This window comes from Peromyscus maniculatus, chromosome 19 (assembly GCF_049852395.1).
Source record: "Peromyscus maniculatus bairdii isolate BWxNUB_F1_BW_parent chromosome 19, HU_Pman_BW_mat_3.1, whole genome shotgun sequence".
NCBI classification, from domain to species: Eukaryota; Metazoa; Chordata; class Mammalia; order Rodentia; family Cricetidae; genus Peromyscus; species Peromyscus maniculatus.
This window is the reverse complement of record NC_134870.1, coordinates 74,615,171-74,630,614: the sequence shown is the minus strand read 5'-3', so window position 1 is coordinate 74,630,614 and position 15,444 is coordinate 74,615,171. Positions and strand designations below refer to the sequence as shown.

General features: G+C 46.8%; 1 long non-coding RNA gene across 1 annotated transcript; it reads right to left on the bottom strand.

Annotated features, from left to right (window-relative positions):
* Positions 1-4,453: 4,453 nt before the first annotated feature.
* Positions 4,454-7,438, bottom strand: LOC121824029 (uncharacterized). The gene is made up of 3 exons (XR_006065763.2): positions 7,276-7,438; positions 6,854-6,917; positions 4,454-4,700 (listed from the first exon to the last, which is right to left on the bottom strand). It is a non-coding gene; the product is annotated as an uncharacterized LOC121824029 (long non-coding RNA).
* Positions 7,439-15,444: the final 8,006 nt, after the last annotated feature.

Here is a 15,444-nt window from a genome sequence, read left to right as displayed (position 1 = left end):
CGTCAATCAAAGGAGCCAAAGGTCTGAAACCATAAGCCAAAATAGACCCCTCCCCCTTAAATGGTTTGTGTCGTGTGCCTTATCACAGTGAAAAATCTGGATAATAGAGAAAATAGGAGAGAAATAGAACACTGCTGTCACTAAAACATCCATGCAGTTCTTAAACCATCCCAGGAACCCCTTGACTATTGTGATCTCAGCTTAGTGGGTGATTCAGAACGGGCTTAGAAGACAAGAATTCAGATGTGATGTGAACAAGCAGGTCCAGGCACAGTGACGAATGCCTGTAATCCCGGAACTTGGGTAAGCAAGAGGAAACATCACACATTTGAGATCAGCCTGGTCTACACAGTGAGTTTAAGGCCAGCAAGGGCTGCATAGAGAGACTCTGTCTTAAGAAATTGAAAACAAAGCAAAAAGAGAAAGAGACAGGAAGGGAGAAGAGAAGGGAAGGGAAGGAAGAAAAGGAAAGAAAAGGAGAGAGAGAGAGGGAGGAAAGAAGGGAGGGAGGGAGGGAGGGAGAAGGAAGGAAGGAAGGAAGGAAGGAAGGAAGGAAGGAAGGAAGGAAGGAAGGAAGGAAGGAAGGAAGGAAGGGAAGAAAAAGAAAGGAAGAAAGATGTGGATAGCAGAGGCTGTGTTTGCCAGGCTTCAGATACAATGACACAAGGACTCTAATTGGACTGGAGGTCATTGTTATAGCATGGTTAAGAAATCAGTCAATCAATCAATCAATCAATCTATGTTTTTTTCCCTGACTTGAACTTTGTGGGAGACTGACTTAAAGGTGATGGATTAACTAATTCGATGTTGAAGATATCAAGGCAGGCCCGCACTGACATGTTGGGTGAGCTCAGGATGTGACATGCTTTTGCTAGTAGCTTTTAACCATATTTATAGAGCCAAAGGTGTAGCAGAAGATTTGAAAAATGTGTGCACTGTCCAGAAACAGCAAAAGCTGAAAGCTATGCATGGGGAGACCATGGTTGTCAGATAAACTGTCTAAGAAAAGCATATCAAATACTTTGCACTAGAGAAACATGAAAGTTCCTTAAGGCCATCTTAGAAATAGGCTAGACCATACCCATCAAAGCCTCAGGAACACAAAAATACAAACACATTTAAAAGGCTTGCCCTCAGAAGCGAGTATTTATTGGTGCACAGGACCATCTAAGGAGAGTATTACAGTTGTGGTTCATGGAGGGCTGAACACTGGTTGAACTGGTGATACAGTGTGGTGTCATACAAAAGACTCTGTTTGTTTAGGCATGCAGAAGGTCACTGAAAATTCTTTTCACATTTCAGAAGTAGGCCTGGGAGAATGGACAACTGTGGCATGGTCAGAGTCCCACAGGAAGCTCCTTGAGTCTATGAGGATGAAGTCTAAATTTCCATGGAGACCCACAAAAGTTAGAGATACCATAAAAATTCAATGTCCAACAAGGAACGCTTCACACAATGACCAAAGCCATCCTGAGAGAATAAGTGTATGGAGCCAAATCAGCAAAGGCACTGGGATGGGGTTGCCCAAGCCCTTTGAAGTTCATCTCATAAAACCACATGTTCTGGATCCAGGCATGGATCTACAGTGTTCAAAATTTGCCTTGCTGGAATGAGGTCTCCCTTTGGCCCATGCCTCTTTTCTACGACCTCATTTCCTCCTTTTGTAACAGGATGCTTACCCTGTGCTGTTGCATGCAGGTAGCACATAACTTGATTTTTCACTTTATAGGGTTCACAGTTAAAAACCTGCCATGAGTCTCAGAGGAGACTTTGAACTAGAGCTTTTGAACAGTGTTGAGACTATGTAGACTCTAAAGATAGACTCAATGAATGTTTTATTCTGATATTAATAAGGGTATCTTGGGAACCAAAGGTGGGAAGTTTGGTTTAAGATGTGTTTGGGTCAGGTTGACCAAGAGTTGACTTGTGATGGTTGATCTTGAATGTCTACTTGATCAGATAAAAGATAAGCAATGAACACCTCTGAGTATGTCTCAGGGTATTTCTAGAAAAGATCAATAAAACAGGGAAGGATGTCCTGAATGTGAGCAGCACCGTGCCATAAAGCTGGGTACCCAGATGGAATAAAAGAGGAAAAAAGAATAACCCAGCACTTGAGAGGCAGAGACAGATGGATCTCTATGAGTTGAGGTCAAGGCTAATCCAGACCTCCTAGTAAGTCCAAGGACATCCAAGACTACATAATAAGTAGGATCCTGTCTCAACAAGCATGGAAAGCATAGATACACTCTTTACTTTGGGTCTACCATGAAGCGAGTAACCTCAGGTATACACTCCTGTTCCTGCTACAACAAATGTTCTGCCTCATGATGAGCTCAGATTCAATGGAGCCAAGGACCATGGGCTGAGTTCTCTCAAACTGTGAGGCAAACTATGTCCTTCCTCTTTAAGCTGTTTATGCCAGGTGTCTGTGACAGCACAGAAAAGTGTGACTAGCTCAGAAAACAAGTATGACTGAGAAGAGAATGTTTAAAGAGGCTGGTCTAAATTTTCTTGCACAAAAAGAATTTACCAAGCCAGTACATTTTATCAATACCTTGATTCTTCAATAGTTAGGAAGAGATAGATGCACCATCTCAAATTAGTTGTCCTTAGGTTGTACTGCTTCTGCTTCTCAGCAGATGTCAAGATGAAGCTTTACAGTCAAGTATGTCTGTCATCCTGGCACTAGGGAGGCTGAGGCGGGTGGATCTCAAGTTTTAAGCCTGTCTTGGTTTCATTTCCTGTTACCATGATAAAAGACCCTGGCCAAAGCAGTTTAAGAGAGAGAATGTTTCTTGTGGCTCCCAGGTCACAAGTACAGCCTGTCCTAGCAGGTGAGTCAAGGAGGCAGGAGTGAGAGAGGTGGCTGGTCCCCGTAAGTCCACAGTAGAGAAGCAGAGATAAATGTTGGTCCTCAGCCCTCTTCCTCCTCCTGATTCAGTCTAGCATCTTCACCCGGGAATCACAGCGGGTAGGTCTTCCCACCTTAATTAACCTAATGAAGCTATCTCCCAGGGCATGCCCAGAAGACTGTCTCCCCAGTGGTCTGGGCACTGAGATTAACCAAGGGCCTTCCTAGGTGACAAAATAAGAACCTGCCTGTATCAGAAAAAAAAAAATTTAATGAAGCTGATGGCAAAGTTGGCTTATATGATTGCTAAACAAAGCTCTCCCATTGTTCCCCAGATTATACAACCTCGGGCTGAGGGAATAGCACACAGTGTAGACTCCCCAGAGAACATATTTCCCTAACAAGTAAAATTTCATTGGCTTTTTCTCAAAGCAGAGAGACTGCTATTGCAATTTTTAATAGTCAAATATCTAAGTTTGGGATCTAATAAATTCTATGAATAAATTCAAGTGTTTTAAAAATAGAACAAATAAAACTCAGAAGTTAATTTACTGTTCGAAAAGGAGGCTGATCAAAGCCTCAGTGTCTTCCTAGTATGGTTTTGATGAAAGAATGACCTCACACCCACAGTGTCAGGAATCCCCCATCATCTTGACTCGACTAGAGAGTACGTGGTCAGGTGACAGCCGGTCCAGAGGCCCCTGTAAACGTTCACCGAATCCAGATACTGTTCAAGTACAATGTGTTTAGAACAACCAACAAGGCGCCCTTGCCTCGCTGTGGACCTAGAGTATGGATGAATGCAGCTAATGTGGCAATCAAATCTTCACCCAAATGTCTAACCCTGAAATACAGAAAGAAGGGCTGTCAAGGTGGCCCAGTGACAAAGGTTGACTACTGCTGACTCTGATGTCCCGATTTTGCCCCCCAAGATCCACACGGTGGAAGGAGAGAACCAATTTCTGTAAGTTGTCCTCTGACCTCCACACATGCTCATGGCACACATGTACCCCCACCCCACCCCACCCCCCACACACACATACAGACAGACACGAAATATTTTATGTAACTAATGAGTAACTGGAGAAGTGGCTCAGTCAGTGCTGAAGACCATGGGCTGCTCTTGCAGAGGACCCACGTGCAATTCCCGGCACCCACAGTGAGCAATTCACAAATTCACAACTGCCTGTAACACCAGCTCCCAGGGGATCGGACACCTTCTTCCGGCCTCCACGGCCACCCTGATGCAAATGCACACACCCAGTCCCAGACACACACACATACACTTAGCTATAGATTCAGTGACTCTTTACGCATGCCTTTAATCCCAGCACTCGGGAGGCAGAGCCAGGCGGATCTCTGTGAGTTCGAGGCCAGCCTGGGCTACAGAGCGAGATCCAGGAAAGGCACAAAAAGCTATGCAGAGAAACCCTGTCTCGAAAAACCAAAAAAAAAAACCAAAACCATAATTCACGAAATACAGAAGGAATAAGCTAAAGCCACCTCTGTTACTCCTGATATGGCCAAAGCGACGCATCCTTCCCCTCTCCTTATTCTGTGTAGATGCACTGGTTCAGAAAGGAAGAACTGAGGCTGGGCTTGCAGCTTTGATTGAAGTAACATTTAGCTAATCTGTGCCCCGCAAATCCCGATTTGTGTAAACAAGATGGTCACAGAGCTGGGTCCTCCATGCTTGCTGTGATGCTTGTTTCTGTCTCGCTCTGGCAGTCCTTGCCAGGAGATGCTACAGAGGTCTCAGAATCAAAAGCGAGTCTTCAAGTAAGTGGATGTGGGAAAACAGCTTCTTTAACATGGTTTCCATTTTGGAGGATAGCTGATCTAGTTCCTGAGAAACATAGGCAGAGAGAAAATAAACCAAAATCTGCTTTGAAATGGAGTGCCACCCGCTCGACACAGAAGCATACACAAAACTCCAAATCCAAGAAACTGGGATGGCCTGAGGGGGAGAGAGGATGGGAGCCCTGAACCAGGTCACCCTAAGAGAGGACACAGGTTTCATAGCCCCGTGCACACAGGTTACACAGCAATCTCCCTCTGGAGCACCCAGGGATCTCTTATAACCACTGACCTTTTCTGGCACAGCCTCTGACAGACAAGCTGCCCTGAGGCTGGCACACATTTGGCTTCAGTGCATTTGGAAGAGGGGCCCCAGGAGTGTGGGTCTCATGTGAGAAGAGTGACTTGGAGGTGGAACCACTGGCCCAGCAGCTCATCCTAAGGCGGAGTTTTGTGGCTGTGATAGCATCCCAGACAGGTGCGGCTTACAGAAGGTTTATACTGGCTCACATTTTAAGGGTCCAGTTCATCTTGGTAAGGAAGTCACAGCAACAAGAGCTTGAGGTAACTGGTCACACTGCATTCATAGTCGGGGAACAGAGAAATGGATGCTGGTGCTCAGTTCCCTTTCTCCTTTTGATTTGGTCTAGAACCCTCGTCCGTGGAACGATGCTGCTCACACTTAGGCATGGTCTTTCTTCCCACCTCACTTAACCTAACCTAGAAACGCCCCTACAGACAGATGCAGAGGCTTGTCTCCATGGCAACTCTAAATCCCATCAGTGGACGGTGAAGATTAACTACCCTAGTGGAAGAAGAGGCTAAGGGCTTGAAACCCTGGGCTCGCTCATGGACATTGTCCCTGGAGGCATAAGATCTGAGAGTTTTACGCTACTCAGAATACTGACTTCTGCCCAGAGTCATAGCATTGCCTTATAAGATTGAATCAACTCTATCTCAGTGTGAGATTGATCACTGATGGGGAGAGGGGAATCCTGGTAGCTGTGTCGGTGGTATTTGTTAGCAGTGATGTACCCTAATCTTAAGCAACACAGGGATACCACTGAGCTTATGCTCAGTGAAATATGTGTTTACTGATGAACGTTTGGTGCATGTCTGTTGGAGCCCCGCCATGCTCCAGTAATCCCAGACACAGATGAGAATCACACATTCAATATCTTCGCTTCTTTTCCTAATTCTGTGATAAAATGCCCCCACTGAAAGCAATGTATAGGAGAAGGGTTTGTTCTGGTGCACAGTTCAAGGAACAGTCCTTCAAGATAGGGAAGTCAAGGCAGCCAGGACATGAAGCAGTTGGCTACATTGCATCCAGCACCAAGAAGCAGAAAGCAATGAATGCTCAGCTTGCTTTCTCCATTTATACAATTTAGAATCCCAGCCTAGGGGATTGTGCCACCCACAGTGGGCCAGTATTTCCACCTCAATTATCTTAACAGAAGTAATCCCCGATAGGCTTGCCCTGAGATAACCCCTCACACAAAGGTCCTCTGAGGCTTGTCTCCTGAGTGATTCTTGATCCTAGCAAGGTGACATTAACATCACAGTCGGTGATTTCAAACTCCTAGCCCTCAAGGATGACTGTATTTACTCACAGAGGATATTGACAAGCTATAAGTTAGTTTGAATTGGCATTAGCATTAGATTTGGGGACCTGGAGGAAAGGATGGGGCCACAGAATCATGGGAAATATTTTACGACTATGGCATTATTTGTTGGGGCTCTTAAAAATGAGCAGGGAATTTTCAGGCAAGTGGTCAGCCACAAGGCATTTGGGGAGGACAAACCTGTGTCCGTATGGCTGGATCTAAGTCTTAGAATCTAGTCAGTAGTAAAACTGTCAGCTAATGCTGTGTTGTTGGTTCTGCTTTTGCTTGAAGAAAGAGACTGAGCATATCCCATATACAAAGCAGAAGGAACAGTTCTCGGGGGTAACTGGCCAGTGAGAGCACTGCATCTAAGTGGTTCCTATGGAGTTCAGAGAGGTCACAGGAAGGCACTGAACGTCATTCCAGCCAGAGACAGAGATGACGTGACCCGATGACCACAGGACTCCCAGGATGGCACAGGAGCGGCACAGCTAATGCCTCTGGGACCCGTCCCCCATTATCTGAGGTGGCCATGTGTATCTAGATACCCCCAAAGCCTGGAGCACCCCAGCATCTCCCCACTTCAATTCCTCACCTTCAGATTCACAGCTCCTGTGACTGGAAGTTTGGTTTCAGGCTGGGAAAACCACTCAGGATGCCTTCCTGAATGAGCAAAAGAAGGAGGTTTAATCCCAAACAGGACTCCGTTCGCAAGTACGAGGGTGGCTCAGAAAGAACAGGAGCACACGGAAGTGTTCAGAGATCTCAGCCCCGAAGGAGACACGGAGGGAGTGCAGGAGAGGGGCACACGCGAGTCAGGTGGGAAAGCACAGCCGTGTCAGCTCCTTCTATCAGACATGCCGTGGCAGAGACGCACGACCTACAACTCAACGCCCTGTGATAGCAGCCAGACATATTTTAAAAAGAGAAGTCAAGGCTCACCACCCCAGAGAACTTGCCCCAGCACCGTGGAACATAACCACAGCACAGATCAGTGGAGCGTCTTTGGAAAGTCACATTCCTGGGCAGAAGGAAGAGGAGGAGGCCTTGGTTATTTCCATGGTACATTGTTGTCATGGTCCAAGCCGTGAGGATGTTATAAACCTGAGCTAGAGACAGCAGCCCAAACACAGTGGGTGCCTCCCTGGGATTCACTCAGCCACTGGAGACAGCTGTGGAAGGGAAGAAGGCTTAGTGTAAATTCCAGAACATTCCACACTATTGTGCATTGGATGTGGAATTCCAGCCCCCACCTCACCCTCAGCTGCTAGTGTTAAAAACCTGATCCCTGGCTGCTGGTGTTGTGTTGGGAAGTTGAGGAACCTTTATCTGGAGGAAGCGGGTCACTTTGGGGGAGGAGACCTGCTGGATTGTAACCCAACTTCCCTGCTTCCCGATCCAGGTAGACTTGAGGAGTCCCAGTACACAGTCCCACCACTATAAGCAACTCTGATGGACCGATGGACCCTCAAACCAAGGTCCAAAATAAATCCTCCCTTCCTTAATTGCTTCTTCCAAGGTATTTGGTCACAGAAAAGTAACACACACACACACACACACACACACACACACACACACACACACACAGAACTTCTAACCAAGTAGGGTCTTGTGAAAAAGTAGCAGTTATTTTTGCCCGTTTTCGTGTCTTTTTTATCTGGGTCTCACTGGGAAAGCTCAAGTGTAAACAAGAAGAAAAGGCTTTGTTTCTGTTGGCTAAAACCACGTGAAGAGTCAGCTTTCTGAGACACACTTTCCACCCCTCCGACACTGGAGTGGAAGACCCACTCTGACCACACAGTCTGCTTAGGTGTAAATAGCGCTGGAGGTGGGGACGTCCCCCCTGCCCCTTCATTACTGTCAGATGTGATAAGAAAAGAGCAAGGGTCATTTATTAGAGGGTACTTTTCATGCAAAGCACCCCATGTTCACTGTCATTCAAAAGGTGGCCGTCACTTCCTCACTCCCATATTAAGGGGGCTTCGGGTTGTAACCTTCCAGGGCATTCACAATCCCAGAGCCTCTGATTACTGGCCAATTTACACATCCTTCAGCAGAACCCGGTCTTCCATGGGAAGGCACTGTAAATTCATTTGGCCTTTACTCTAGACTGTATATGAACTCTGAAATCAAAACAGGGTGCATTAAACTATATCACTTTGTCTTGTGATAGTGTTTCCATTAGCGGGATGCTAGTTAACCCTTTCAAACCAGACCCATCAGTTGTGAGCAATCTTTTCAATAAAATTAATAGTTGCCACTTACTTGAACTACCTTGACCGTCTGATCCCATTTATGGGCTTCTGTACAAGAGAAAAATTCACATCCAAATCAGCCTTGATTTAATGGCCTCTGTAGGATTTGAAATGATGGAAATTTACTGGAAGTTTTAAGCACATCATTGAATTATTGCATCGTCACCTTATAGGAAGAGATCACCAATCATGGACTTTCTGATCTCAACAATAAGGCCACATCTTCTGTTTGCATCTCATGATCAATACATGCTTTGTTTTCTTAATTGGCCCAATTATATTGCCGTGCTGGCTGGGGCTGCTACATCGAGTCGTCGGCTGGCTTGCTGACTTGGTTGTGAGTAGATTGCTGGAGACAGCCATACTTCATCGACAAGCAGTAGGTCAACAATCCATCAACTCAGTGTTACAGAGCCATTTCTAGAAGGCAAAATTTAACCAAGGAAAGATGTCTATAAGCTTTGGCAGCGGAACGCTAGGAAATGGACCGCTGTGTTCTTATTGCAATTCCCATCTCACTTTGATGGAGAAGCATGCTGGACCCTTTCAGAAACTGTGTTGCTAATCCTCCTTAATCTAAAACCCAAGATGCCCTGGGCTTGGAAAAGACAGATGCATTATGGTTATCACCTCCCATAACACAGTCTTCCTCCTGTGAAGCTGCAGGTGTGGATGGCAAGCATAATGTCAAATTTCAAAAAGGATTTCCTCCTGGACAGCCTAATTCCCATCGGAAACCTTTGAACATCACTTTCCACGTAGTGGCTTGGAAGAGGTATTCAAAGAAGAAATAACTTTATTTGTTCATGTTATGCTTTTTTTTTTTTTTTTTTTTTTTTTTTTTTTTTTTTTTTTGGTTTTTCGAGACAGGGTTTCTCTGTGTAGCTTTGCGCCTTTCCTGGAGCTCACTTGGTAGCCCAGGCTGGCCTCGAACTCACAGAGATCCACCCGGCTCTGCCTCCCGAGTGCTGGGATTAAAGGCGTGCGCCACCACCACCCGGCTCATGTTATGCTTTCTTAAAGTATGCGCTCTGCCCTGAATTGTGGCTGTGGGGATCTATCCTCAGGAAGTAAAAATGACAGGGCTGATGACCCCAGGAACAGGAAGCAGAGAAGAGTCACAAGGTCAAAGGTTAGGTGTGCACCGTTCATCCCATTCACACCTCCTTCCGGGCACCCTGGCAGGCCCTGTGGTGCCCTCCTTTCCTTCTTCAGACATCACAACCCGCTTCTCCTCCATCCCCGACACCCCTCCTTGCTCTCCGTTTTCCTTCCCTCTCTCTCTCCTCAAACCCCGTCATCTTCTCACTCGGCATCCACCCGGAACCTTGTAAACACGGGCATCCAAAGTAACTCCGTGCTCCAAACGTGGGAGCAGCAGCAAAAACAACAGCTCCATAGATCAGGAAGATCACCACATGGGAAAATGGCGCAGTCAGCTTCCCTCCCCCCCTCTCTGGATAGAATGTACGAACAGCTTCTTACCATGGTTAGAGAAACGGGCATGCCTGAAACAACACGAACCATTTTGGAAGGGAACCTTCACTTCAGTGGAAGGAGGATCCAGGGGGTTTTTTAAAGGTCTGTGGACCTGTGATAGTCTGGAACCTGGTCTGCATGGTAATACCAGAAACTTCTACTCACTACGCCGTTAGTGTAATGAAAACATTGGAGCCGACTGGTCAATGGTTCTCAACCTGTGGGTCATAACCCCTTTAGCAAGCCTCTATCTCCAAAAATATTTGCATTACAATTCCTAACGGCAGCACAATTACAATTATGAAGTATCGAGGAAAATAGTTTTATGGTTGGGGGCGGTCACCACCACAGGAGGAGCTGTATTAAAGCGTCGCAGCCTAGGAAGGCGGAGAATGCTGGGATAAGTGGTGCCATCATATTACTGAACACTCTCTACTAATGCCTGCTGGTGGTGCTGGGGATCTTACCTTCAGGTGGGACCTTGATTTCATAGAGAGTCAGAAGTTAACCTGACTAGTCTGTCCACAGTGACGGTAGCGGGAAAGGGATCTGAAGCTGGCTTGGAGCCTAGCCAGTAGTCTTGACTGTTGAGAAGGTTGGGATGATTCTCCACTCATCACTTCTGGGACCCTGCATGTAGGGCTCATGAATAGGTCACACTAGGAAGGGTCATCTTCTTAGTCCCTAGGGGCTGGGGAGGCAGCTCTGTTGGTTGACTGCTTGTCTCAAATGCACAAGGCTCTGGATTCAAGCTCTAGTGCCGCATGAACTGGATGTGGTGGTTTAAGTGAGAATGGCCCCCTCAGGCTCAGATATTTAAACATTTGGTTCTCAGTTTGTAAACTGTTCAGGATGGATTAGAAGATGTAGTGCACATGTGTGCGTGTGCGTGTGCGTGCGCGTGCGCGTGCGCGTGCGCGTGCGTGTGCGTGTGCGTGTGCGCGTGCGTGTGCGCGTGCGCGTGCGTGTGCGTGTGCGCGTGCGCGTGCGTGTGCGTGTGCGTGCGTGTGTGCGTGTGCGTGTGCGTCTTCCTGTTTGTGGATCAGATATAAGCCCTCAGCTGCTGCTCCAGTGCCATGCCTGCCTGCCGCCATGCTAGCCCACCATGACGTCAGGTCATGGACTCCACCCTCTGAAACTGTAAGCAAGCCCCCAATGCAATACTTTCTTTTATAAGTTGCTTTGGTCATGGTGTCTCTCACAGCAATAAAACAGCAACTAAGACACTAGGTATGGTGGGGTACACTGTAATCCTAGCCCTTGAGAGCAGGGGTCAAGAGGATTCCAAGTTCAAGCTTGTCCTTGGCTACACAGCGGGTTCCAGGAGGCATGAGGCCCAGATGGGACAAGACAGAAAAGGGGAGAGGAAGGGAAGGGAAAGAGGGGGGAGAGGAGAAAGGAGTGGGCGGGGGAATGAAAACAAAATAAGAAGAGTTAACCCAAAAGAGCCCCCTGCAGGCAATAGCCAACTGTGAACAACATTCGTTCTATTGTTTGAAGCAGACCGGCTGTACCCATCTGAGCTGTATGACCTGCCATCTTCTGAAGTTGCAAAGTCAAACGTGCATTTCAAAACAAATGCAAACATCCCATCATCCACTGTTTGGGATTCTACACCACCTCACAACACACTTTCATTACTGTGGGGAGCCACAGCATCTGCCAAGGTTAAAAAAAATCATCATGCAAAGAACAAATATCTGACCAAATAAGTTAGCGGTGATCAAGTTACCAGGACCTGGGGCTTAGCACCACAGCAGCAGCAGCTGGGCGTTCACAAACCAACAGCACACCCAGCCTTCAGAAACAAAAGAGCCTCCAGGGCAGACTGTGTAGAGGAAATGGGGCACCAAGAGCCTCCAGAAATGGCATTATCCCCCTAAAGGCCTGTGTAGGAGCAGTGTTCTCTGCTCAGGGTCTAAACTTGGCAGGAATAAGCATAAACTGAAATGTAACTTCCAAGTCCAAGAACACACTCTGGGCACACGCAGGCTGCTGGGCCATTTTGCTTCCTTGTGTGTAAAGCAAATGTTGTGCAATTTGCTTGAAAGTAAATAAGCATCTTCCAGTTTCGACGGAATCGGTCCCCAAATGTGCTCGTGAGAGAGAAGGTGCAGGGATAGGGGATACAGAGAAAAACAACAGACGTCCCCAAGAATAATTAGAGACCTGGGGAGATGGGACACAGTGGGGAATGGCAGTGACCTCGGGTGACAGAGCATGGTGACCAGACAGTGCTTTCCCACACCACAGACAGCCTGGGTTAGCTCAGCTGTTTTTGTTTGGTGTGGGCAGGTTCTCTTTTCCTTCCGTAGGGGAGAGGGAGACCTGGTACCCACTGGACAGTCTCCTTCAGCTGCTCAGCTCTGAGCATTTGCCTCCCCATGAAAGCTGTTTGCTATCACAGCATGTGACCGGACCTGGAGTTGATAAAGGTGCCCAAGCTAAGTGAGGAGGAAGACAGGAAGACACAGCAGCTAGAACTCTAGTGGGAGCAATGGTCAAACCCAAGTTCAGCACAGTGACAAAGCGTTGCGCTTCATCACTTCTCATCGCAGAGGAGAGGGCAACTTCTGAGTTTTACAGACATATTCTCTCTTCCACAGAAATAGTTTCAGGTATGTGCTCGATCCCTGGCAGTTTTAGAAAACACATACAAGCATGTGTGTGGAAGAAAAGAAAGCCATACAAGCCTCACACTAGAAGGAGAATACTCCGGAAAAGATCCTGGGTGTGCATTCTTAATATTTGAGACCAAGACTTGGTCATCCTTGGAAAACATCCCCAAGCCTGAATTACCACAGGGGAATAATGCCTACACAAGGATCTCTTCGTCCACACAGGCTCAGCCCAGTTTGAAAGCTTAAGTGTAAATACACACGTTTCCTGTGTATGGCGGCACAAAGCAAGCCACGGCAGGAAAGTGACTCCATTTCATCCCACATGCACTCACGTTTCCTGAGCAAAAAACCCAAGCGCAGCAATAACACAATTACGTTACTGCACCCAAATGCACCGTTCCTCATCAGCCACCTTCTGCCGGTGGTCCAGAAACAAAACCACACGCAAGTGCAGAGCCGTTTTCTAAGTACTGTCCTTCCATGAAAATGCTTTTTCCCTTCTTTCCTTGGCTTTTTGTGAACAGAAGATATAAAATGGGCCTTTGAGAATCCCAGGAAATACCTGTGCTTTATACTCAAATAGCCCATAAAATGCACAGAGAGTCATGGATATAATTTTTAATACCCAAATTGAATTCCAACCCTTAACAGCTATGGTGCTATTGACTAGTTGACTGGACTAGTTATCCCACACAGACTACCCGGGGCAAGTTGTAGCCTGAAGCCCCGTGCAGGCCACAGCCTTCGCTTGAGTCCACGGGTGCTTTGGGACTGACCAGTGGCCATTCACATCACCCCTCTCCGGCGTCAGTGAGTAAGATTTGGGTGGATGAGTGAATGACCCGTTTGGAAAAAATGGCAAAATCCCAGACACATGTAAATTGTGGTGAGCACAGACTGAGCACGGGTCTAACAAAGCCGTGGGCTGCCTGCCACGCCTGAATCTTCCAGCCTGCAGACTGTTCTTCAGAGAGCCCATTTTATTGCTGCTTCTATTACACACTGCCCTGCACCTGAATTTACAACCTCTTCCCAGGTCCCTCTGCAAATGCCCACCCCCTCTTGCCCCATGCGGTCTCCCTCCCCCATCCCCAGGGTAAACGTGGCCCCTTCCCACAGTCACAGAGGGCAGGGACACCAGGCAGCTGATGGTGGCTTCTTTTTTCATCTCTCTCCCTCTACTTCTCGGAGGAGGCTGGGACCTAACAAGCACTCGGTGAACTTGTATGAGGCCCATCTGTGTCCTTCAGGCCACTTTCTCCGCAGAGGTGGGTGACTGTGTTGGCTCTGCGACCTCTCAGCCTGGCGACACAGAGCAAACACTGAGCAGCTGTGCACCACCCCCCTGAGTTCCTGTCACTTTGCCTCTTCCTTGGCAAGAACGGACTCGCTCATCTCGAGGAAGATTGCCAAGGCCTCTCAAAACACTGTTCTCAGACACAAAAACTTGAAGAGACCTGCAAATGCCTATTGTGGATTTCAATGGCACTGAAAAGGCTTGCCATTCAAGCCACATGAATACTCTCAAGACAGGAAAGAACCCTAGACCTCAAGGACCTTGTTCGCATGGAGAGAGCTGACAGGCATTTCGTGAGGTCAGCAAATGAGGCACCATCTCCCACACCTACACAAAATCTCCCAGGCTCCCGGAGAGGTGCCTCTCCAGAGAACCTGTGTGCTACTCTGTGCAGATTCGGTGCTGCGGCAGCAGAATCCAGGAATGGCTAGCAAGCCCTTTATGGTTAACCATGTACGCAGTACGGCTTGACACAGTGGAGCTATGTAGCAGGCACCTACAGGCTGAAGGAAAGCCAGTGAGATAAAGCTACGGGACTTTTAAATTTTATTGTGAAATCTTCCCTTTATACCTAATCGTAAAGATTCTTAAAATTAAGAAAAGATATCCCTTTGCTTATTAGCAAAACAAAAGACATGGCTTTCACAGCTCTGTTTTCTTAGGAAACACAATGAATAATCACACCAAGACATTCCCAACACTCCCAGGGAAACATAGTTGCCATTTAAATTTTCCAGGGGACAATTCAGGGAGAGTCATTTGTGTTAGGCTATATTACATGCTCATTTAAAAAAATAATAATAACTCCAAATTTGACGGGTTGCTCTGCCTTTAAAGTAAAATATTCGGAGATTTCATCAAAAGCCAGAGAGAGAAGACAGGGTCTTTTCACAGAGGGGCCCTCTTCCCAGAGATGCCGGCCGCTCTCTGCTTATGTGCAGGTCTCAGATCTCAATCATCTCTTTCAGGCATCACGAGCATCCCGGGTTCCTGGGGCGCGTTATTGCCACAGCTCTGTTCTCTTTCCTGCCACTCACTGCCAAGAAATTGGGAACAAAAGCCTGCTGCTTTACTCTCAATTTGTTACACTAAAAATGCAAAATTAAAGAAAAAGGAGGAAAGTTTAATATTGCCAGAGAATGTGATTGATAACATTGTGTCATGTTAGGATTTTTAATATTATAAACTGAGTTTTATATGGCTGTCTTCTAATAGTGACATATTTAACATTTTAAGACTGGATATAATAATTTTATGGGGTAAAATGGATATTATTAGATGATTATACTGTAGTACTTTGTCAAATTCTTGTATATTAAATACAAAAGAACTACAATAAAAATAAGAGAGAATTCTACCCTCCACTGAGTTTAAGAATACAACCTGCTGCTGACCTCCCCGTGCTCAGCTACCCCTGGCCCAACTCAGAGAGCTGAATGATAACTTTCCTACAGGACATGGTAACATGGGGATCTCATCTCCCTCAGTATGTAAGGTCCTGTGTTGCTGGTTCTCGTGGCTGTGTCTGAACTCC